The 24,419-nt window shown below is 38.8% G+C and overlaps 1 protein-coding gene across 3 annotated transcripts in view; it reads right to left on the bottom strand.

Annotated features, from left to right (window-relative positions):
- Positions 1 to 24,419, bottom strand: part of ZNF644 (zinc finger protein 644) — a 56,205-nt gene that overhangs the window by 24,755 nt on the left and 7,031 nt on the right. For 2 of the 3 annotated variants that reach the window (XM_075182397.1, XM_075182398.1), the window contains exon 2: positions 17,856 to 17,904. The exons of the other annotated variant lie outside the window; for it this stretch is intronic. The gene's annotated coding sequence lies outside the window, so the exon portion shown is untranslated. The remainder of the gene's footprint in view (positions 1 to 17,855; positions 17,905 to 24,419) is intronic. 3 annotated transcript variants of the gene reach the window in all.

Genomic DNA, 24,419 nt, shown 5'->3' with positions numbered 1-24,419 from the left:
ATTATTTTATATCTCATTTTTTAATATATATGAGAATTCAGCTCTAGTTGAAAGAGTACACTGACAGCACATACAATCCCTTCCCCCACCTGTTACTATGGAACTTGAATACCCGAGAAACAAGGTTTGAGCAGTTGGTCAAATTAACGTGTGAAAGGCTTTGATCTGTTTCCTGTGGAAAGGTAAACTCCGCCCACAGGAGTTTGCTGGCTGTTTTTCTACCTGGGAGGACACACATGGCCAAATTGCTGGAATAGAAAGGCAGTTTGTATAAGGGGCCTGGAGAGGCCATTTATATTAGAACTTGGCTAGCAGGATAAATGTTATAATGGAGTTTTGAATGAAAGGCGAGTGAATCTGGAAACATAGTTTAATGTGTTTTTGAATGGAAGATGGCTGATTAATGTTGTAATGGAGTTTTGTTAGGTTATTTAAAAGGAATTGTCTGAGTTCAGATGGAGTTAGCAAAGGCCATTTGGAATAGATGTCTTGTGTAAAATAGATATTTGTGGTGGACTTACAATCATATTACTAGAGGTTTCAAGAATTGGACCCTGTTCATTGGTAGTCAATTAGGCCATTACAAGCACATGTGAAACACATGCTTGTAACTTCTAACAAAAAGCAAGTCGGGCATTTTAAATATTGTGAGCTATTTCAGTTCTTAGAAAAGGCTAATGAAAATTGCAAATGTTGTGTAATAGAAGTGCATGGTAATAGTTTGTTTAATGTAGGTTAGTGTAAATGTATAGTAAATATATGGAAATGGTTGTGCATAGTTTGCATGTTCGATAGAATGGTGGTGTTGGAAAAGTATTTTATAGGAAAAGTGATGGAACAGTGTAGATGATATTGGAAAGTCTGCTATGCTGCGGTTGAAAAAAAAATGTGGCCGAAATTAGGATTTAGATGTATAGCAAGTGATTGGACTGGTCAGGAAGCGGTCAAATTGTTTAATATAACGTTCCGTTATACTGTTGGTTTAAAGGGTAGTTTAACTCTGAGGGCTAGATTTACTAAGCTGCGGGTTTGAAAAAGTGGGGATGTTGCCTATAGCAACCAATCAGATTCTAGCTTTCATTTATTTAGTGCTTTCTACAAAATGACAGCTAGAATCTGATTGGTTGCTATAGGCAACATCCCCACTTTTTCAAACCCGCAGCTTATTAAATCTAGCCCTGAATCTCTGAAATAATGTGGTTTATTGCTGGAAATGTTGATGTAGTTCATATGGCAGCAAGGTGAAATACCATGTGTTTACAGCATGCCGAGTTCAGACAATAGAGAAAATGGATATAGAAGCTCCATGCATGCAAAATGGCTGCCACCTACAAACGTACATGTGAAGGGACTGTGGATAGTGAATAATGGCTGTTGAGATAAGTGAAATGAAATGATAGAGGGATAAATGTGGTAGAATATGTGAGAATATTTGGAAGGTTAAAAAGGTATGCTTGAGTGTATGTCTCTCTCTCCTCGCCTCCTCACACATACACCTGGAATAGGTAAAGCTTGACTCACACATACACAGACACAGACACAATGACTTATATATTTATATAACAGGCTATAAATGTAATGTATTGCACCAAAATCTATACCTTGTGTAAAATTTTGTTACTCTGATTACTGTTTTATAATATATACATAAGTTTCACAATTAGAATGTTAATACAACAACACGTTTTAAAGGAAACTTTATTTTGTGCGTAGTTTTTCTTGGATATGAGCATAAGCTATTATATGAATATTTATCCTGTGGATTTAAGAGAAAATAAGAATTATATTTCTCAGGTTAAATCAGAAGTACCTTTGCGAGGAGTTGTTTGCAGATTTAACGGTATTAAATGGTCACCCATACATTTGTCTAATTATTAAGGAGATTAAAACCCCCATAATCACGCTAGATATCCTTTTACATGAAGAATGCGCAAGCCACCTTCCAACTGCTGGAAGGGTGTAAGGGCTTTGCTCAGGCTTACTTGGATGACATTCCCATTTTCAGTAAATCCTGGGAGGATCATCAGAAACATGTAGGGCAAGTGTTGGAAAAAATTCAGTGGGCAGATCTGCCCATCAGAGCAGACAAGTGTCAAATGGGTCATAGTGTGGGGGAAGGTAGGGTTAAGCAAGAACCAGCTAAGGTAGAGACAATCCAAGACTGGCCCCAGGCCATGACCCAAAGACAAGTACTGGCCTCATTAGGAACCCTGGGCGTACTACAGACGTTTCGTCAAAGACTTTGGTACTGCAGCAAAGCCCCTGACAGATCTCGCAAAGAAAAAACTCCCCAAAGTAGTTGACTGGACACCCGCTTGCGAGCTGGTATTTCAGTCGTTAAATGAATCCCTGGTTCATACTCCAGTACTGTTGGCGTCCAATTATAAGGACTTTATTGTGCAAACTGACGCGTCACAGCATGGAGTGGGAGCAGTACTTAGCCAGGTGGGGCTAGATGGGCAGGAGCACTCTGTGGCCTATTTGAGCAGAAAACTGCTAAACCAGGAGGTGGGGTATGCCACAATTGAGAAGGAATGTTTAGCCATTGTGTGGGCAGTGAAAGAACCACAACCTTCTTTGTATGGATGACATTTTACTGTGGTGACTGATCATAATCCTTTAAAGTGGCTACAACACACCTCAGGGGAAAATGGCAGATGGTTGCACTGTAGCCTTGCCCTTCAAATTTATGACTGACATAATTTACAAGCAAGGAAAGACTCACAGCAATGCGGATGGACTGTCTCGGCAGAAGGAGCCGGATCCCCCAGGTCACCCCAGGTAACCCTAAGAAACTGCGGACCAGGAGCCAAATCGTGGGTACATGGCACACTGGTTACCCGCATGAACAAGAGGGGGAGGAGTGTGACTGGATCACTTATAAATAACTTATTTGTGGCTGGATCATGTAGAAATAATTTATTGTAGAAATCCATTTCAATCAGAGCTGCAGGCACCAATATATAATTTGAAATGCACTTATCGTGTTACAATGGGATGTGTTTTATATGGATGTGTCATTGTTTGGGTTTGTAACTTTGCTAGAGGAAGTCTGTTTGCCAATAGCAGGAAATGCTAAGGCTTTATGTGCAGTGACAAAAACCTGTTTAGCCTGCATACCCAGCAGGGGGCCGCTGTCTGGCGTGGCTGCACCTCAAATAATGCAAGCATCAAGTTTTAGCACATAACAGTAGTGTAAATATTGTTAGCTTTGCATTGCATGTAAATCCATATATCATATCCCGAAACTAAAAATAACAGACCTCAGGGGGCTGGCTTACCCTGTGAGGATGTGTATATAGTTACTCGCTAAAGCCGAGACATCTGTTGGAACGCTAGAAAAGCGAGATTGATTACCCCTATTATATCACTTTGAAGTAGATGCTTGGGCTCAGTTCTCAAAGAATCGAGTCCATCCAAACTTTACCGATCCGAGTACCGAGCAGAGCCAGCTCGGTACTTTCACACGCTCTCAGAAGTGAAAACGACAGCGTTGGATCTCACGAGTTTTGGATTCTATAAATACTGCCCTCCACGAAGATCCAGCGCCATTTCAGAGACACAGAAGGGGTAGCAGGGTTGTTGGCAGTCTCCAGTGCAGTTGGGCAGTGTCATAGCTAAAACAGAAAAAGGAAGGGTGGCAGTGTTCTTCAATGTCTCCAGTAACAATCTACAGATATATAGCTCACCCAGAAGTAGGAAAGATGGCAGTGTCCCTGTAACTCTCCAGTCTTAGTCATGATGATACTAATCCCTCTAGGTCATATGCTAAAGCCTATGTTCAAATGCATAGTGGTTTTAAGCCAATGAAACTAAAAAAGGCACAGCTTTATTTTAAATTTTTAAGAAAGAAAAACAAAAAAAAAACAAAAATCCTCTAATAAAAGGTGAAAGTTTATTGTAGAAAAACATAAAATTGCCAGCATGACATTCCACCCAAAATATTAACAAGCATACCAGCATCAGTTAGCTCTCTTCTCTCAGCTAGATCCCAGCACCTGCAATCTACACTGTCATCATCCTCATCAGTGTGTACATCATCCTCACACAATACTAATTCATCCACCATTACAGAAGTCTCTGTACTTTGATGTAATTGCCGGTAATGGCTTTCATTGTGAAATGTGTAGTTCTTTTTACGACAGAACTGATTTTTGGCCAATTCTTTTACACCAGACCAAATGTTTTACTGACTCATCTGCATCCCCACTGAGTCTCTTGAGAAAGCCAAGTTACCTAGCAGATGTTACCTGAGAAACTGAAGGAGGGGATGTCGTTGTGTCATGTAGAGCTGTCAACTTTCTGACCAGAAGCTCATTGCATCTCTTGAGATCTGGGTCATAAAGAAAGACCATAAGAAAGGTCATAAATAAAGTTATAAAGAAAGAGAAGAGACAAACCAATGACAACCTGTTTGAAAAACTGAGGGATGTCATTGCAACATGGCTTATCCTGTTTGGACTCTCCTGAGAATGTGTCATTTATGATAATGCCACCAATATTGACAGCATTACAGCTGTGTGAATTACATCACATTCCCTGTTTTGTTCACACAATTACTTGGTGGTACAGAGCCTTTTGAAAAATGACAGGGATGTGCAGGAGATGCTGTTTGTGGCCCGAAAAATTACGGGACATTTTCTGCATTCTGCAACAGCATGTAGAAAATTGCAGCAGCTGCAAGAACAATTTATTTTGCCCTGCCACCAACTGAAGCAAGGGTGAATTCCACACTTTATATGCTTGCGAGGATGGAGGAACAGCAAAAAGTCATCCACGCTTAAGCCACAATATATGGGGAAAGGAGGGGAAATGTATTTTAGTGCAGTGGAGAATACTTTCAGTGTTGTGCCAGGTGCTGAAATGATTCATAGTAGTCACCTGTGAAGCGAGTTCAGACACTGCTAGCTTGAGTAAAGCGATTCCCTTAATTAGACTTTTGGAAAAGCACCTTGAAAAATTGGAGGAGATGCAACAAAGAAATTACGCCAAGTATGTCGAACTTGTAGATGAAGTACTTTAATCGCTTTGCAAGGATCGAAGAGTGCTCAATTTCTGGAAATCGGATAACTACATTTTGACGACTATGCTTGACCCTAGGTTTAAGAGCTATATATTCTCTATTTCCAATTGCCCCAGATCACAAGAGATGCAATGAGCTCCTGGTGAGCAAGTTGAAGTGGTACCTGGCACGATGGCGTCCCTTTCTTCAGTTTCTCAGGCTACTGCTGCTAGGAAAAAAAACGAAGCTTTCCTAAGAGATCGAAGGATGATGCAGCAGAACATTTTGACTTCTGGTCTTTTCCAAAAGAATTGGCCAAAAATCGAGGCACCTCTGCCGTAACGCCAACTGTTCCTACTATCAACATTTAAAGATAGGTGGAGGATTATTTTAATGACAGCCTAGAAATAGACATGTCAGACAGTCTCTTTACATACTGGGGGGGGGGGGGGGGGGGGTTCAGCACAGCCGAGAACCTTGATGATTGGCGTAGGAGGTTACTTCCTAAAAGTGAGGAAAAGATGATGTCCATCAAAATGAACTACAAATTCCATGAGGAAGGCCTTTACTGGCATTTAGATCACAGTACAGAGACTTCTGTAATGGTGGATTTAAGCAGGGATTAATTAGTATTGTGTGAGGATGATATACACACTGATGAGGGTGAGGGTGAGGCTGAAGATGAAGACATCATCTTGGCACTGTAGAGTTCATTGACAGCACTGTTACCTTAGCTACCATAAGCCCATTTGTTGGCTTGTTTTGTGGGGGGCCCAAACAAACCAAGCACTAAAGTGGCCCTCCTTGTCAATGAAGTGCTTGGTTTGTTAAAGTTGAATGTCCTTTTTAAGATCCATTATAAGGGTGGATGGGAATGTACTCAAGGACAATTCTATCATGCAATACTTCTCCTTTCAGCTACCACTGTGTGCCAATGTTACCTACATGTGCAATAAGTGCTGAAGTTGGTTTTCAATCATCCTTTCAATTGCTTCTCTCTCATACATGTGACCACATACTTTGTTTTTCACTGGGTTTACCATCTTCAACTGTGTTATAGAAGTGCACTGGGTGACGGCGACTTCTCGTCTTCATTTGCATGGGCCGGTGACACACCCATTTGTTTTCTTAGGTCTCTTAGCTGTTCTTTAAACAAGACATTTATCATCCTAAAAATTTATGCCAAAAAATATATAATCCCTGGGCGCTTGTGAGATAATGTTGCTGACAGAGTGAACATAAGTAATAATCATTTATTAAATACAAAAATGGTGATTTGCAACTCAAATGCCATTACAGTAAACAATGTGGAAATATACATCCATATTAGATGACAAGGTATTAACATACATAAGCAGATAAGAGTAAAGGTGTAATGACCACAAATGCAAATTATGTGCAATGAAAAACCACAGTGTTAACACAATGATGCCGCTTGTATGGTAGCAGTCCGGACCAACAGTTGGTCAATAAACTGTGATCCTTGTAGATGCCAGTATTGGGAAATTGTCCACAAAATAGAAAGTCCCATAGGAAATAACCAAATTACAACCAAATAACAGTCTTGTATGGCTAATCAATGCCAGTCCTAGTACAAGTGCTGGATGTGGGATTTAGTCCTGAATGACGCTTGGGCAGGTGGATCCCACGGGCAACAACCAGATAAAAGGGTGGTAAACGGACTTACCCTTGGAGGGCTACAGCTTAGCTGCGGTATGTTAATACCTTGTCATCTAATATGGATGTATATTTCCACATTGTTTACTGTAATGGCATTTGAGTTGCAACTCACCATTTTTGTATTTAATAAATGATTATTACTTATGTTCACTCTGTCAGCAACATTATCTCACAAGCGCCCAGGGATTATATATTTTTTGGCATTGATCAACAGGGTTGAGCTACCCTTTACCCGTTACTTCATCCCTGCCCCCCACCCTTCCATCCAGTCCCCAATTCCCGTCCCTAGTGGCTGCTACACCAACATCTCGTATAGGGAGCGCTGAACTAACCCCACCATCTATATTTATCATCCTGCCTCAGGGCCTCCTCTGTATTATTCTTCTGAAGTGCAGAGTATCTCTCGTGTACAAGCTCCCTTAAATCCAGGATCTCATCTGGTGGGTCAAGTTTTAATTTAAGTACAGTCTCTTCAACAGCATCAATATATTAGTTTAAATCTCTGTTCAATGCAGCGTATTCCAACAGGACGGATTTCATGCTGCCCACTTGTTCCGTGTCACAGTCTGTGTGAAGCAGATGTAATGCCAGCTGTAATATCCATTCCTGCGTCTATATAAGTTTGAAAGTTTTTCAGGGATGAAGGGGAGGTATTCAGAGGGGAGATTAAAGATGCAGCAAGAGCAGACATGGTTTAATAATAGAGTTCATTGGTAGCACTGTTGGGCTTAAGGCAGCTAAGCTGTTGGTAGCTTGTTTTGTGGGGCCCAAACAAACAAAGCACTTCAGCCACAAAAGTACCACTCCTTGACAATGGAGTGCTTGCTTTATTAAACTGTACATGTCCTTTTCAATATTTTACATAAGGGTGAGTGGGAGGGCCCCAAGGACAATCCCATCTTGCACCACTTAACTTTTCTGCCACTGCGGCAATGTTTCCTAGATGTGCTATGAACTGCTGTGTGTTTGTGCTGCTGATCTGTGGCTTAGCATCCAGCTAGCTCACTGCAGTCTTTGTCCGAAAGTGGATGAAAATAATATTGTGACCTGAGAGGTGGACAAAATTGACTACAAATGACTGGAAATTAGTGTTACTGAGGTTAATAATAATGTAGGAAAACAAAAAAAAATGTGTGATTTTAGCATATTTTAGCTATCTTTCTAGGAAAAAAAAAAAAAAAAAAAATCCAGATCCAAAACCAAAAACACGGGAGTCAGTGAACATCTCTTCTTTGAAGGACAAGTTGCTCTATTTATATTAGAATGTTGTGTAAATTGGATTCTTGGCGTTTCCAGTAATGAATATTATTTGCCAATTTTGTTTGCATTATTTGATCAGTTTGTAGACGTATATTATATTACATATTCTACATAATATAGCTGTGTGATAAGATAGTGTTATTGGCCAAATGCACTGAATTTTATTAAATAGATTTTATATTTGTATGTTTCAGACAGATTTGTTACATTTATTTTTTAACCTTATGTTACAACTCAGTGCTGTTGGAGGACCATGTACCTTTCACTATCTAGCGCTGTAGCCTTCTGCTTGCCTACAATCCCCTCTTAATATCATTCCCTGTCACATCCTGTAGGGCAGATCAATGCATGCACCTGAAATAATCTGCGCTGCTGTGAATAATTTAATGATCTGATTAGCTACAAGTTTTTATTATTCTGCCCTCTACAAAAGTTGGGACACAGACATTTAGGAGATAAAGATGAATAACAAAAAGGTTTCCTAGTGCAAAAATGTATTGACATCAGGGAAGAGGGAGGGTGTGTAGGGTAGTGGTGCTCTGTCCTTGTGTCCAGTGCTCTGTCCTTGCCGAGTGGACACTTTCGGCATTCTGCCAGTGCCTACCGCAGACTCGAGCAACATCAAAAAAGTCTGAACCTGCCCTGCCATCACCTCAAACAAGAGGTTGTGACGCGCTGGAACTCCACCCTCTATATGCTGCAGAGGATGGAGGAGCAGCCAAAGGCCATTCAAGCCTACACAGCCACCTACGACATAAGCAAAGGAGTGGGGATGCGCCTGAGTCAAGAGCAGTGGAGACTGATTTCCGTGTTGTGCAAGGTTCTCCAGCCGTTTGAACTTGCCACACAAGAAGTCAGTTCCGACACTGCCAGCTTGAGTCAGGCGATTCCCCTGATCAGGCTGTTGCAGAAGCAGCTGGAGAAAGTGAGGGAGGAGCTGTTAAAGCATTGCAATTCAACAAAGCATGTAGCTCTTGTAGATGAAGCCCTTCGTACGCTTTGCCAGGATCCGAGGGTGGTCACTCTTTTAAAGTCAGAGGAATACATTCTGGCCACCGTGCTGGATCCTCGGTTTAAAGCGTATGTTGTGTCTCTGCACCGCTGTAGACTTGTGTCCGCCGGAAACAAAGACCTGCTGGTCAGGAGATTGTCCTCTGAAGAGGACCGTGACATGCCAACAGCTCCACCTGCATTTTCTTCCACACCTGTGGCTGCGAGGAAAAAGCTCAGTTTTCCTAAAAGACCCGCTGGCAGGGATGCGGAGAACATCTGGTCCGGACTGAAGGACCTGCCAACCATTGCAGACATGTCTACTGTCGCTGCATTGGATGCTGTCACAATTGAAAAAATGGTGGATGATTACTTTGCTGACACCATCCAAATAGACATGTCAGACAGTCCATATTGTTACTGGCAGGAAAAAAAGGCAGTTTGGAAGCCCCTGTACAAACTGGCTCTATTTTACCTGAGTTGTCCCCCCTCCAGTGTGTACTCGGAAAGAGTTTTTAGTGCAGCGGGGAACCTGGTCAGTGAGCGGCGAAGGAGGTTGCTTCCGCAGAACGTTGAAAAAATGATGTTCATAAAAATGAATAATCAATTCCTCAATGAAGTACAGCACTGGCCTACAGATACTACAGAAGGACCTGTGGTTGTGGAGTCCAGCGGGGACGAATTGATAATGTGTGAGGATGAGGAAGTACACACTGAAGGGGGAGAGGAATCAGACGATGAGGATGAGGACGACATCTTGCCTCAGTAGAGCCTGTTTAGTTTGTACAGGGAGAGATGAATTGTTTTTTTTGGTGTGGAGGCCCAAACAAACCAATCATTTCAGCCACAGTTGTTTGTGGGAAGGCCCCAAGGACAGTTCCATTTTGCAACTCTTTTTTTGGCATTATGTGACCGTCCAACAGTCGTTTGCCATGAGCACGAAGTACGACAGTAGTCATCCAATAGAAAAGCAGATAACTGCGGTCTTAACAGCTATGTTGGTGTTAGACGTGCATCCGGTGTCCGCCATCTGTGCAGTGGAATTCAGACAATTTGAAGGAGGTATTGTGGCCCCGGTACCAAATTGGGTACCGGGGCCACTCCACTACGCAGTCCAGAAAGCTTAGTATCAGATATTAAAGTAATTAAATTACGTTCACTGTTCCTACTACATCAAAAAAGCATGAACCTGCCCTGCCATCAACAAAAACAAGAGGTAGTGACACGCTTGAACTCCACCCTCTATATGCTGCAGAGGATGGAGAAGCAGAAAAAGGCCATTCAAGCCTACACAGCCACCTACGATGGGCCACGTGTTTGTGCCGCCCACTTGTGTCGCTTAGCTTAGACATCCAGCTACACCTTGGTGCAACGTTTTGGACTAAAAACAATATTGTGAGGTGTGAGGTGTTCTGAATAGACTGGAAGTTAGTGGAAATGATTGTTATTGAATGTTATTGAGGCTAATAATAGCGTAGGAGTGGAAAAAAAACCAAAAACTGGATTTTAGCACTTTTTATGCTTTTTTAAAAATAAATCAGAACCCAAAACCTCAAGCTAATCAGAACCCAGAACCCAAAACACTAAAAGTGGCCGGTGCACACCCCTAGTTTCGACCAGGCAGTGTCAAACAGGGATAAAGTGTAAAAGCAAAAACGTCATAAAAATTACAAACCACTAATTTTTAAGTAGTACACACCCTGTATTGACAATTAGGATTTGTTAAAAATCCAAAGGGGAATGCTGCTACCTAATGATATAGATACACACACAAACATATATCTCTCTCTCACACACACACAACACTCTGTACTCATGTGATACGTGAAAGGTCCAAAGGAGAAGTGTTCATTTTGAAGTTTGTCAAATCGGTGGTAATAGTTTACCACTATTCTGACATGCACAATCCCATCAAAACAAAAACAAAATTATTAATAAACAGACATTGTGATGACGTCAGCCTGCACTGCCAAACACTTGTTGAATCGGAATCGGCTGCTGTCCACATAGTGTTTTCATCGGAGATGTCCAGCGTCGGGTTGAAGGTGTCTGTTTATTTTAAAGTCTTTTTTTCATAATTTCAGAGTTCTTTTGGAGGGGTTCTCCATGTCTGAATACTCGTCATAGGTAAATCGTACCCAACCTGTCAAACGCATACGGCTAAAGTAGCTGACACACATTACATTCCCATCCAAACACGAAAGGACGCAAAACAATGATGTTAATACTTTATTAGTGAAATAAACATAAATGTCTTGACCATTGCTATAATATGTAAACAGTAACCTCAAACTAATTTCCATGTTATAGTATTAATTTGAAGAGAGATGTAATGATCACTTCAGTTTTGTACTCCGAGCTAATGCACACAGACATGTTTAAATACTATGTGAAAAAGTGCTGGTGTCAATATGATTTGAATCTGCTTTCATTTACCTTACCTTCAATACTAGACTAGTCACTACAGCACTGTTGGGAAAGAAACATGGACAGAATAAAATAAAAAAAAATAAAAAAATATGACTACAAGCAAACAAAGAGAAACAAATAATATTTTTACACACCAAGAAATAAAGTACTCTGTATTGTTTAATTCAACAACCACTCTAGTCACTGCCTATACTATATACCTTATAAATCGATAGAATATATAGATGAAAACAACGTCAAATGTGTAATGGAAATTGAAGATACCCTATTTAAAAAGGCCTAAAAAAAAAAAAAAATTATTTTAAAAAAATGGGAACAATGGCTAGATACAGTATTAGAGTTGTGACCAGCATTGCCAGAGAGTATACTGATATTTGAGTGTTACTAAGTCACATGACAAATAGCATCAAACTGAAGGAAGAACTCATTTGAACGGACCCCCATGTGTGATGCATACCAGACATACGTTTCATGTCCAGTTCAGGTGCTTTGCCAACGTTAGGACATAAGGAAACAAACAAAGCATTTTATAGGCAGCCAGAACAATGAAAATAAATTCAATTAAAAACGTTAAACCTATAAAGAACACATGGTACTGCAATTCTTTGTTTAAACCTAAGGGGTTAAGTCTTTCATCTTGTGTTTCTATTTGCAGGAGTCTGGTAGACAAATTACCCCTGCAATTCCCTATAGAAACACGCTGCACACTACCGAGGTGTAGACAGTCTGAGCCGTCATGATGAGCCACAAGAGCTTTAATAGGTATTATGAGGTTTCTAGTATTAGGAACATTTCCTACATGTTCCAAAATCTGGTAACGGAATTCACATGTCACAGAGAAGTAATAAAATATATAAGATCAAGACGGTTAATGGTGGCACTATTGGGTTAGTTTATCATCAGTGTCTGAAAAGATACTGGTCTTATGTATATATTTACAGGCTTTACAATGACCAAAATTGAAACACCCACCAATAGGAATGGACAAAGAATGATTGGTACTTAATAAACTGCTAGACACTGATGCATATATACATACAGTATGTGCACATTCTTTGACCAATTTTCATTTGGATAAGATATCTGTGTACATATTGTGCAAATATGCAAAATTTAATTTGAGTCTCCCACCAGTAAAGTTTTGCATAAGAGGGGGCAGAAGCACCCCCCCCCCCATAGCTGTGCCATGTGTTTGTTTTCGGAAATCTGTTTTTCTTCCAAAGTAACACCGATAGAAAAGATCTTTTGTTCAATAACAATCATTGTCCATCCATAAGCATTTAGAGAGATGCATTGGGAAAGACTGGATTCATACGGACACTTGATTCAGTTCAGTTTATTGGCTCTACACCCCTCTTTGTTAGTGACATGTTCCCAATTTAAAAATAATTTAGCGTCTAGCTATTCCTTGCCCAAGCCTTCCATCAGGAGCTTTAAAATATAGAAGAACAAAGATTTTTTTAATTTTGGCACATTAGATTTAGTTTGATTCTCTACAATTGTGGCAAGATATATGTAGGCAAAACTAAAACATTAATTCAAATCGCCAGAGTTTGGCACATGTAAGATGCTCTTAGTTGTAGAAACATTTTGAGTCCAATAGCTAATCATGCTCTTGTGGGTCATCATGACAGCCCCAACTGCATACACTTCAGTAGTATGCAGCAGGTTTATATGGGGAATTGCAAAGGTAAATACAAGACTCCTGCAAATAGAAAAAAAAATGGATCTACATATGAAAGACTTAACCCCTTCGGTTTAAACAAAGAATCAAACTACCATGTGTTATGGGTTTAAAATGTTTAATTTAAATTGTTTTCATTGTTCTGGCTGCCAATAAAATGCTTTTATGATCCCTGAAGTCTCAACCATGATGAAGCATCTGAGTTGGACATGAAACACATGCCTAGTAAGCATACCAGGCAATGATGTCATAGAAGAGGGCCTGATCAAGAGAGTTCTCCTTTCAGTTTGGCACAGTTTTCATGTGGTTCTTAGATTCGACAACGCACAACGATATAATCCCCAGCAATCGCGACCACATGTCGAATACCGTTTGTAATCATTGTCACTATTTTTACAGTCTTTTGGTCTTCAACAGGGTGTTTTCAAATTCCATTACAGATTTGACATTTAATAAATAAAAAAACAATTATAATGCATAGTATAGTGTAGGCAGTGATTAGAATTTTATGCTTTAAAGTACATGGTGCATTTTATTTCATGCTGTGCAAGTATATACCGTATATACTCGTGTATAAGCCGAGTTTTTCAGCACATTTTTGTATGCTGAAAAGGGCCTCTCGGCTTATACACGGGTGAAGTTACCTGGTCTCCTGTTCCTGAGCTGTTAACTTCCGCAGTGGAACGCATGTGCGTTCCACTGACAGGAAGTTGTGTATTTAGAATGCAAAAGCCGAACTTCCTGTCAGCATGCGTTCCACTGCGGGGGTAAGTAAAAAACTGAATCTACTACGTTTGTGTGCCTTGTGTGCCGATTGCAGATCCTCACATCTACAAGGTAAGTAAAGTAAGTAACTCTCATGTACAAGAAGGCAGCAGAAATATACACCATAGAGGTTTAACTTATTATGCTATGTTGTCCTATGTACGTTTGATGCGCTCTCTTTGGCATCATCTGTGATAGGTAGCATCATGCTGTTGGCATGTCTATTATTCCAAAAATGTCTGAACTTCTGTCAAGATATTTTCCCAGGACTATGTTTATATTATTACAACACATTGATGCAACAGTTTTGCTTTTCTCTAAAATGTATTAAACTATAGGGGTTGTCCATTTTGTTCTGAGAGAAATGCAAATACTTAAAAACGGAATTGCAAATTGTACTCTTTATCTTTTCATATCACTGCTAGCAGTAGTTAGGTAAGGAATCAGTGATCCGTAATTTCTAAATATTATCCAAAATATGTGAAATCATGATTTTACAATACGTAATAATCGCTATGCCCCAAGTGCTGTTAGGTGACATATGGTAATGTATTGTGACTTAACTGGGATATACCAACGCTGGCAGAGAAGTGAAGGACCCAAGGACTGCATCAGTAGACAGCAATCCGGGACTGGTGACTATAAATTCACCCTGTGATAAGGTTGTGATTATTTGGTACTTAATTTAAACCTTTGTAATCCTATCAGTGCTGAGTGTGTTTCACAAAAAAGCACAGTTGATTTTATCAAGATTTTTTCCTAGGTGATTTCATCAGGCTGATAGATGAGGCTGCCTCTGGGCAGTAAAAGAGTTAAGCATAAACCCGGTATGCTCATGTCACTTTGTGAAGCCCAACCGATCTCATTGTCTCTCATCTTGCCTCTGCCATCTATGTGAGCTAGGAAAAGTAGGCAAAAAAATTTTACCAGTAGCTGCTGCATTTCCCAACCTAGGCTTATACTCGAGTCAATAAGTTTTCCCATTTTTTTCTGGTAAAATTAGGTGCCTCGGCTTATATTCGGGTCGACCTATACTCGAGTATATACGGTAAGTGTAATTATTATTTTTATAATTCTACCTGCATATTTTTTTGCCTGAGCAGGGCAAATTGCTATTAGCTTGGTATTGCAGAAAGGTATATGAATCTAATTCAAATCATATTACTTTCTTTATTTTCATTGTGTTTAAACATATTGGTGTGTTTTAACTCAGAGTAAGCACTTAACTGATCTGCTCAGCAATTTCAACATATTCCGATAATACCACAAGATGGAAATTGGTTTGCTGTTAAATGCTGTTGGGTCATTCCACATCAAATCAACACAGGGTTTCAAATTGACAGTTTCAGTTTGCAATGAAATTTGGGATAATAAATGCGGTCGTGGGTGTTAAGAAAACACCCAAATCTTAGGCCGAAATGTACACTGGTTTTGAATTTACATGCCTTTAAATTTGCGCTTAACAAAATATTTGCTTTCAACATTTTTTTAAATCGTATTTGTAGATCCCGATTGAGCTAGAGAATTGGCCAAGGTCTTGTTTTAAACCCATTTTTCTGTTCTTTCATATGATATAACACAGCAGTATTTTTATTTTTTTGTAAACAAAGTAAAATGTCAAAATTTAGTTTTTTTTGTTTTTTTTTAAAAAAAAAGCCATGTTTTTACATTTTCTGAAAACATCTCAAAACTTAATCACACTGTTGTTGATACCCAAAGTTTTATGTCAGGATCATAATGGGATCATCTGCTACAAGAGCTATCACTTTGTACTGCTAGTTAAAATAATGAAAATGAGAACTATCTAGGCCTGTTCATTAATCTCCTTAAACAATGTGTTTAATGTATATTATGTGCAATGACATTATGTTAATACTGAAATATTTAAAACATCTTATGACTTTCACATATTTTAAGAACACTTACTACTGATCATTACCATTTGGGGCTGCTGCTCTGGATGGATGGTGCTACTTGAAAGGCTTCATTTATTTTTAGCATTTCCTTTTCAGAAAGGGTGTACATTAGACATGTTGGAGTTAACGGGATTCACCTTACACAGAACATCTACCAGAGTAATCCATAAAACATCCGGCTTCCTTGGGTATGATAAAGATGGTGATGGACCAGCAGGATGGAGGAATGTCACTTTCACTTCATTGATGTTTTCCATCTTTCTCCAGAATAAACGTGAGCCATCATTTGCTGTCATAGACAGCAAATTACATAACCTCTGATGTCAGCAAGAGAGCGGATATCACGTTATCTTGAGGAACTGAACAATGACCCTCTTGATCTTTTCAAAGTGTCCCAAGTTGTTTTCTGCAGCTGGCACAAAATTTTGCAACTTTTGGCATGTCAGAAAATAATTTAGTCACCCATTCAGAAACATTCTCAACCCCTTCCTATTAGAAGCATGAGCAGCCTTTTTAAATGGGTTGAAACAATAAGGTATCTGTCACTTTCCTCCAACTTTATTCTTCTTTACTTCTCTAAACACCACAGCAGGCTTGGTCTGGGCTACCGGGGAGTCGGGGAAATAATTCCCATGAGACTCTGCTGAGGGGTGAGAGGAGCATGTGCTGAGCTCTAATTGGAGGAGTCCATCACATGCTCCTCTGACCTGTGGAGATCAGCAGCAGCCTCATGGGCTGTGCCTTATCTTCTCTGCCTGGCCGGGTGTCTGAGACTTCTTCTTGGGAGTACAGTGTAGCTCCTAGTCTGCTGCGTCTCTCCCTCCCAGCACCCCTTCTCCAAGCTGCTGTTCCTCCCTGCTCCCAGCACACATTCTCCCGATATGATACTCCACGGTAAATAAACACTCCGGTTTTTCAAATGTGACACAAATGGTCCAGGGTCAGGTATGGTTTGGGTGGGCTTAAATTAGTGACCAAGGGGCTTTTCTTCACTAATTAAAGCCCTCCCAAACCTAACTAGTATCTGTAAAAGGCAGAACTATTCAATACAATAGAAGTGTCTTTCCACGTACAGTGTCTTTCCACTTAAGTTTACACGCCTGTGCAGAAGTGGGAGCAGGCGCTGTCTGTAAAATCTTGCCCCCAAAACAAACTTGAAGAACATTCGTTCCTCTAATGAAGTGGAAAACTATTGTTTTGTCGATTTTCTCAGAAGGATCTTAATACAATTTTTATGAATCACTCAAAACTGAAAGCTCTTATAGCAGATGATCCCAAAATAAAAGTTTCGGAATTTATTATAAATAATTTTTTAGATGTTTTTCAAAAATGTAAAAATATGGCTTTTTGAGAAAATCAAAATTTTGATTTTGAATATTTTACATTTTTATTCGAAACATACTGTTGTGTTATATATATATATATACACACTCATATGAAAGTCCATAAAAAAGTGTTTTAAAATGAGACCTTGCCCAACCCTCTAGTGCAATAAGATAAGCTACAAATGCTATTGGAATGAAAAAAAAAAAATATCGCAGCTTTAAAAAGGGATATAACTTCAAAATCAGTGCACATATCAGCTTAAGATTTGGGGGTTTTCTTTACACCCATGGTAGCAATTATACCAAATTTAATTGACATTAGAGAATGTAAGGTAGATTTTTTTCTAAAATTGTGTTGATTTGATGTGGAATGGCCCTGTTGGCTATTACAGCAAGGGTCACAAAATGGGCTCAATATATAAATTCACTAACGAGCATTTCACATAGTTTTTATTATTCTTTACATATTAGAATTTTATTTATTGATGGTTTCAGTATTTTGCCATTTTGAATGATTAACTTTGATTCTACTGTGGATATTGTAACGTAGTTTGCAGTATGATTGTAAATCAACAGCGCTCGTCAGAGCACATTTCTTCATACTTTGCCAATTTTTAACATTTTACCCCAGTGCACCACAATTGTTGAGTTGAACATTTATCTTGCATCCCTGATTATTACAGGGTAGAAATAAGGGGGGAAAAAATAAAAAAAATGATAAATACTGAAGATGCTTAAAAGATACACTGAAAGGATTTTCAAACATTATTTGTGTAGGTGATGCCATACAAGTTTTTACTTACAATTGTGTGTTCTTCTAGAGTCCAGTAAAATCAGAGATCTTTCCAGAATCTAAAATAGATTAATAGTTACATTAAAACATACTTATATAGAATAAACGTGCTTTTAGAAATGTAATCATAACTAAACACTGCCAATCACTACAGCAGGAATCTTGTCAAGTATATAGCATTTGTAAAATTAAGTGCACAGTTTATTTTTCCTTTCTGTAAACAATATTCTGTATTATGCTAGAAGCATTGATGGTTAAGTAGGTGAATTACAGATGTGCATTTAAAAAAGTTAAGTAGTTAGAAAAACAAGGCACTAAAAACCTATATATTGTTGTGTGGTGACCATAAATAAATGTACAAAAGCGTTTGCGGACTGAAAGTTTTCTGCAGAAAAAGATTAGGGTGATCATGGTTTAGTTTAAAGTTGTCACATGTGCATCACAGGCTGATCTTATTTACTAAAGGGGGAAAAAAATACAATGAAATATAACAAATGCAAATAGCCAAGATAATTTATTAATTCTTGCTGAAAATTCTACACCTAAACAGTTTGAAGTGTGTGCATTGTAATTGTGTTCTTAAGATCCAATGGCTCCAACTACTCTACATTGCGCATGAATTGAAAATTACTGTCACAATAAACTTGTATTGTGTGCGTTTGTAACAAGAATTTCCTTTCATCCACAATCTCATCAAAACAGCCTAATTGTAAGATGATGTGAATAACTTAGAACAAAAAGTTTGAAATATGTGGTCATTTTAAAGGTACCCTTGCTCTGCTGCCCATCTTTAATGCGCTTATATTCTAGAAAAATAAGTTTATTATTGAAAGTCAAACCTAAGAAAATACCACTGTTTTTTTAAACATTTAAGTTAACTAAATCTCCCATCAACTACTTCAATAAATCTCATTATAGCAGGTGGGGAGACAGCCAATTAACTTCCACATATACACTTTCTTTTCACTTGTTTCTTTTATCTCTAGTGTGCCCTACAGTATTAAAATGCAACTAAAAACCTATCTCAAAATAGGAACGCAGTTCTTGATTGAGACAGGCTGATTTATACACACCAGCTTTCAGTTTTAATACTGGGTAGCAAATTAAACATTGCCCAACAGAGTTTCTACATACATTGTTTGCCATTTTTATGTAGGCCACACCCACTTTTAGAGCCAAATAAATTTCCATATGAGAAAAACTTGGGTACATGAACCTAGGGCAAAGATTCATGATGGCCAAGGGGTACTTCAGTCAGTTAAATATAACTAACAACTTTTATCACTATTTACCAATAAACGTAAACACAAAAAAAGTAATTCAGATAATCTAAATGCAGTAAAGAGTGGTTTTGTATAAATTTACAAACATAATAGGATATGGGTAATAAAAACAATTTAACAAACATTAGGGGGCTAGATTTACTAAGCTGCGGGTTTGAAAAAGTGGGGATGTTGCCTATAGCAACCAATCAGATTCTAGCTTTCATTAATTTAGTACCTTCTACAAAATGACAGCTAGAATCTGATTGGTTGCTATAGGCAACATCCCCACTTTTTCAAACCCGCTGCTTAGTAAATCTAGCCCTAGGGGGTACCTTGTATAACACATATAGGCACAAGATACAACCCTTGGGCCACAAGTTTACTGGCCTAAGCCTGAGGGCCACTGCAAGAGCTCCCAGCTGTGACAGTCCCTTCTCTCCACTATGAGGGTGCAGGTGACGGACCAACACTGCAGCCTGCTTAATATTGCAGTGTAAAGCCAATCTAAAATATATATATATATATTTATATTTATATTAGCACAAACATTAATGTAATTTCCTGTGTGGATTTATACTATACAAATGTTAAGCTGCATCTCATTTCCTGTAAGAAGAAGATCCATCAAGTAGGGTAGCTAGAGTACACTCGAATTGGGTTACCCACATTTTAATTTTTTTTTTTTTTAAATATGTTCATGTCCACCAATACTCTGGAAGTGCAATTCATTTTCGTATATGGTAAACTTTTACCAGTCTGAGTGGCTATGCTATAAAGCACACACTGTTCTCCAGCATATTAAACTATCAACTGATGTGGTAGCTATCAACAGGGGATATTTCTCCAATTGGAGTAAGCATATTGGACACGCTCTTCCTTTCACCCGACACGTGAGACATATCTCATCAATATTTATTTATATAGCGTCAGCAGATTCCGTAGTGCTTTACAATTTATATTATATTGTATTTGATTTGGCCTTGTTGGGTTATATAAGCATGAGGAGTTGCTGGTTACTACTGAGAACATATGAAGTGCCAGCTCTGTACCTCCATCGCTGTGTGAGGCAACACTGACTTGAAGGAAAACCTGAGCTCTTGATGATACAGGATACTAACAGATAAGCCTTAAAGATTTTATATCTGGTACGCATATTATATTTGCTTGGTGCTGGTACTCCAGAGTGCACCTATTCTATTGATTCACTTCAACCTGTGTGTCTGTACCCACGTGGTGATCTTTATTTCTACTACTTGGCACATCAGCCTGTATTGTTACATACAGTATTATACTATGTGGCGCCCCCTCCCGCTTATTTTGTTTTAGATTTTATCCAGTACACCATCTGGCCTTGTGGGGATTTGGCAGCCGCCTGAACATAGGACTATCGTTTATCTAAAGGGACTTTTAATTTGTACTTATTTGTCTGCCCAGAGTTACGCGCTGTACTATCTATTGTATTTTGTTATATATATATATATATATATATCTATATATATCTATATCTATATCTATATCTATATATATATATATATATATATATATAATGCCTCACAGCACTGTTAGCCAAGTACTGGCTACTATACAGCCACAGTCATACCTTTCTTGCTCTGAACTAAACTGTGTTTATAGCCGAGAAGACTGAATGCCATAAGCCCATTACTCACAGTTTTCTGTATCTGACCTGTTATACACAACAAGTATAGGCTAGGTACACACTGGAGAATTTCGGACTAATTATCTACAACGAACGGACCTACGACGACGGTCTGACAGGTTAGGCGATTCATGCATACACACTATCTATTTACATTCAGATCTGTGCTCTTCATCTGGTCCTAAAGCCACCTAGAGAATGACAGCACAATATTCATTCATTCATTCCTGTCACACTATATATACTTATATCTATTCACATGTCCTAACAAATTTCGTTATCTTCTGCGACTCTGAAACAAAATATTCAGTTTCAAAACAAACGAACAAATTAATCCACCTACAGTACTCTCTACATTTAGTCACCAGGACATGTTCATTGCTGGCATCGACTGAAAAGATCATGACTCTGTAAACTCTATGGAGATCGTGAACATGAGTGCATACACACTGCAGGATCGCGTGGGGATTGGAATGAGATTATCAAACATGCCAACCAAGCAAATGAAACGACAATCGGTACGGCTGTTAGTTGTGCAAGTATACACACTACCACGATATCTGACCAAATGGTTGTATATCGACTGATTGGCCTGATTATGGCCTAGAAACACACTGGAAGTTTTTCAGTCAAAAGCTGGGTACACTCTACAGGGTTTTCAACCAATTTCCAGGTCAATCAAACGATAAAGGATTGGTTAGTCCGATAACCATTCATCGCTGCAGTGTACACAATGCGTTATCGTTCCAAAGCACATTGTTTTAAAAATCAAATGAAACCATACAAACTAAAAATCTTGTTCAACGATGGAACGATGTCATTCCAATTCTGCAGTATGTATGCACTCCAGACTGGCAGTATCCATAGACCTCTATGGAGTGCGCATAGTCACAATCTTTTCAGCCGATGGTTATGAGAGATGAAAAGCACAGATCTGAAGGTAAATTATGTAAAACATGTATAGTTTGTAAACATGAATTGGCATGCTGACTGGGACTTTTCCTTTATTCATTGGTAAAATCATTAAGTATATTGCATCGGGAGAAATTTTGTATAGTGTGTACCTAGGGTTAGATAATTTTACTAGCACCGTACAACAGATTAATCCTGGACCTTGTCCTATTTAATCTGTTTATTAATTATTTTGAAGGCGGCCTAGAATGTAAAGTTTTTTTTGACAATTACACCAATCAGCTATGTAAGATTATTAGAGAAATATAGTAACTTTCTACAGAAACAGACAAAGGTAAAATGCTGCAGCAATTTAAGTCTATATTTACTGCAGATAAATGTAGGGCTACGCACTACGCACCTATAGCTATTACAAAACACACAAAATATATACAGTACCTCTCCCCATCTGGCCAGGTGTAAGAACATTGCATATAACCAAGTTTCTAGCTACATTGTTTGCAGTCTGCCAATGTAAGTTTACGGTAAATATGCCATAGTGCAGAATGATTTCTAAAAGTCTCCGATTGATCCCTTCCCGCTGAGGCACCCAATCTGCAGCATCACACAGCCCAGGTTTTCAACTCGGGCTGTGAGATTGCCAAAAAATGGACCAAAGGGAAGAAATTTACATATAGCACCCCTGAGGGTTCTGTTGTACAGAGTCCTGTACAGGGTGAATAAGGATAGCCCTGCACTAAATGCAAGTATAACATGCATTTATTCATATCATAACGAATTTCACCTGAAATCATGTCCACGACAAACTGCTCTTCAGTGCAGCAGATGGAGCCATTAGATCTGGTTCCCAGGATTTACCGCTGCCATGTAGCGTATTCTAGAACACTGGGCTATTAGGGGAAAATTGCCTTTCTAAATCTGTCCAGAAACCTTAGAAAGCATTCTAGAACTTTTAGAACCTTTCCTCTCTAGTAATACACATTCTTTGTAAACAACAAATGAAAGGGAGTCAGTCCCCTGCAGTAGGGAGAGGAGAAGGTTGCCAGGTGCTTTGGACAGAACTTGTTCTAGCTAGGATGAGGCTCAGACTTTGTCCCTGCTGTCATCTCAGGACAAATAGTTAATTTCAGAAAGCAGTAGGCGAGGACCACCACTAAACTACTACACTGGAGGGGTTACCTTACTAGGAAGAGGGCTTATGTCCAGAAGTGGACAACTACTTTAAATTAAAATAAAACTGTCAGGTTCAAATATGGGGCACAAAGCTAATTATAGACTTAATCTTGTTCCCAATCTGCAAATAAAATACAAATATTTAAGCGATTAACTCTTTCAAGTCCTTTGAAAAGCATCTTTTCCAAATTAAAGTGTATATGGGAAAAACAATATTTGCTTCCTGCAAAATGACAAATATCAAAAACTGCCTGTTCACCTCGTTACCATAATATTAGTTGCCACCTTGTTATGCGATAGAAATACACACAGACAGGTTTACCCTGTTAAAGCATATTCTGGCACATGGCATTGTCTATTACAAAAATCTGTGTTCAGTGACGTTTTTTTGTTGCAATACTGCAACATATATGAACAAAATCACCTTAAAAAAAAAAACCAATAAAAGCATAGCTTTACCCAGTGATCTTGTAGCTGTATTTCCCTTGCTGTTTGGGAGCCATTTTCTTTTTACAGCACTCAGATAAATCTGTGCCACGTTTGACATTTTGTTGCAATCTCACTTTTTACCTAATGGTGGCAAAATCCTTTGCAAATTGTACAGCACATTAACAGCATTTCATTTTAGCTATATTTTTACAGATATTAATGTCATTCCATGAAAACCTCTGTAATCTAAAAAACCAAAGCAAAACCTGGACTATCTAGGAATTACCTCTTAGGCAATTCATTAGTTTGTAATTTGAACATTTAAATTAAATTTAACCATAGGCTATCACAAAGGAATTCAAATTATGTGTCTCGACACAGTGCAAACGTATACATATGCAAAGCAGTAAACGCATACACTGGCTTTCGTGAAAGAGCACATACAACACAGACCAGAAGGAGAATTAGGGAGCTTGCAGCATAAAGGATTCATGGACTTTCACGGAATTGCATTTGTACGAGTTGTCCAGTTGGCATAAAATGCTATATGGTGTAGTGAATGAACCAAGTTGTCAGTACACATTAGAACAAAACACACGGCTGCGCAAAATGCTGTTTTAAGATCCAAATCCTTGAGTCGGGCCACTGGCATGTGATTTGCATTTACAACACAAGCTCAAATGGCAGTGAATTGGCACGTTTGACATTCGTGCTCTTCACTGAGCGCCATTCGATTGAAAAACAGTACAGCTCCCAAATATGTATAACATTGCAAGTATGTATGGAGTTATTGGAAACAATGGTTTTCATTTTTAAGCACTTTACTTGTACAAAGCACACAAATGAAGCCACTGGATATGAGGCCTTCAGCACTTGAAAAATGGGGCAAGGAAGTAAAGCATAATTCAGAGTTTTAGTTTAAACATCCAAATAGCCTCATTGCAAGCTTTAGCTTAAAAAAAGGCAAGACAAAAGATGAAGAAACAAAATGCTAAGGGTGTGATGCAGATATCTACACAATTGTATCTGTGCAGCGTAACAATGTGTCTTGAAGCAAATCCAATGGACTACAACTTGCATTCATTCTTGCACTTGGGAGTGGCGGATCAGGGGCATGAACTTGCAGGTGCAGTACAGT

The sequence above is a fragment of the Mixophyes fleayi genome, chromosome 8 (assembly GCF_038048845.1).
Source record: "Mixophyes fleayi isolate aMixFle1 chromosome 8, aMixFle1.hap1, whole genome shotgun sequence".
Classification (NCBI taxonomy): domain Eukaryota; kingdom Metazoa; phylum Chordata; class Amphibia; order Anura; family Limnodynastidae; genus Mixophyes; species Mixophyes fleayi.
This window is presented reverse-complemented; position numbering and strand designations above follow the sequence as displayed.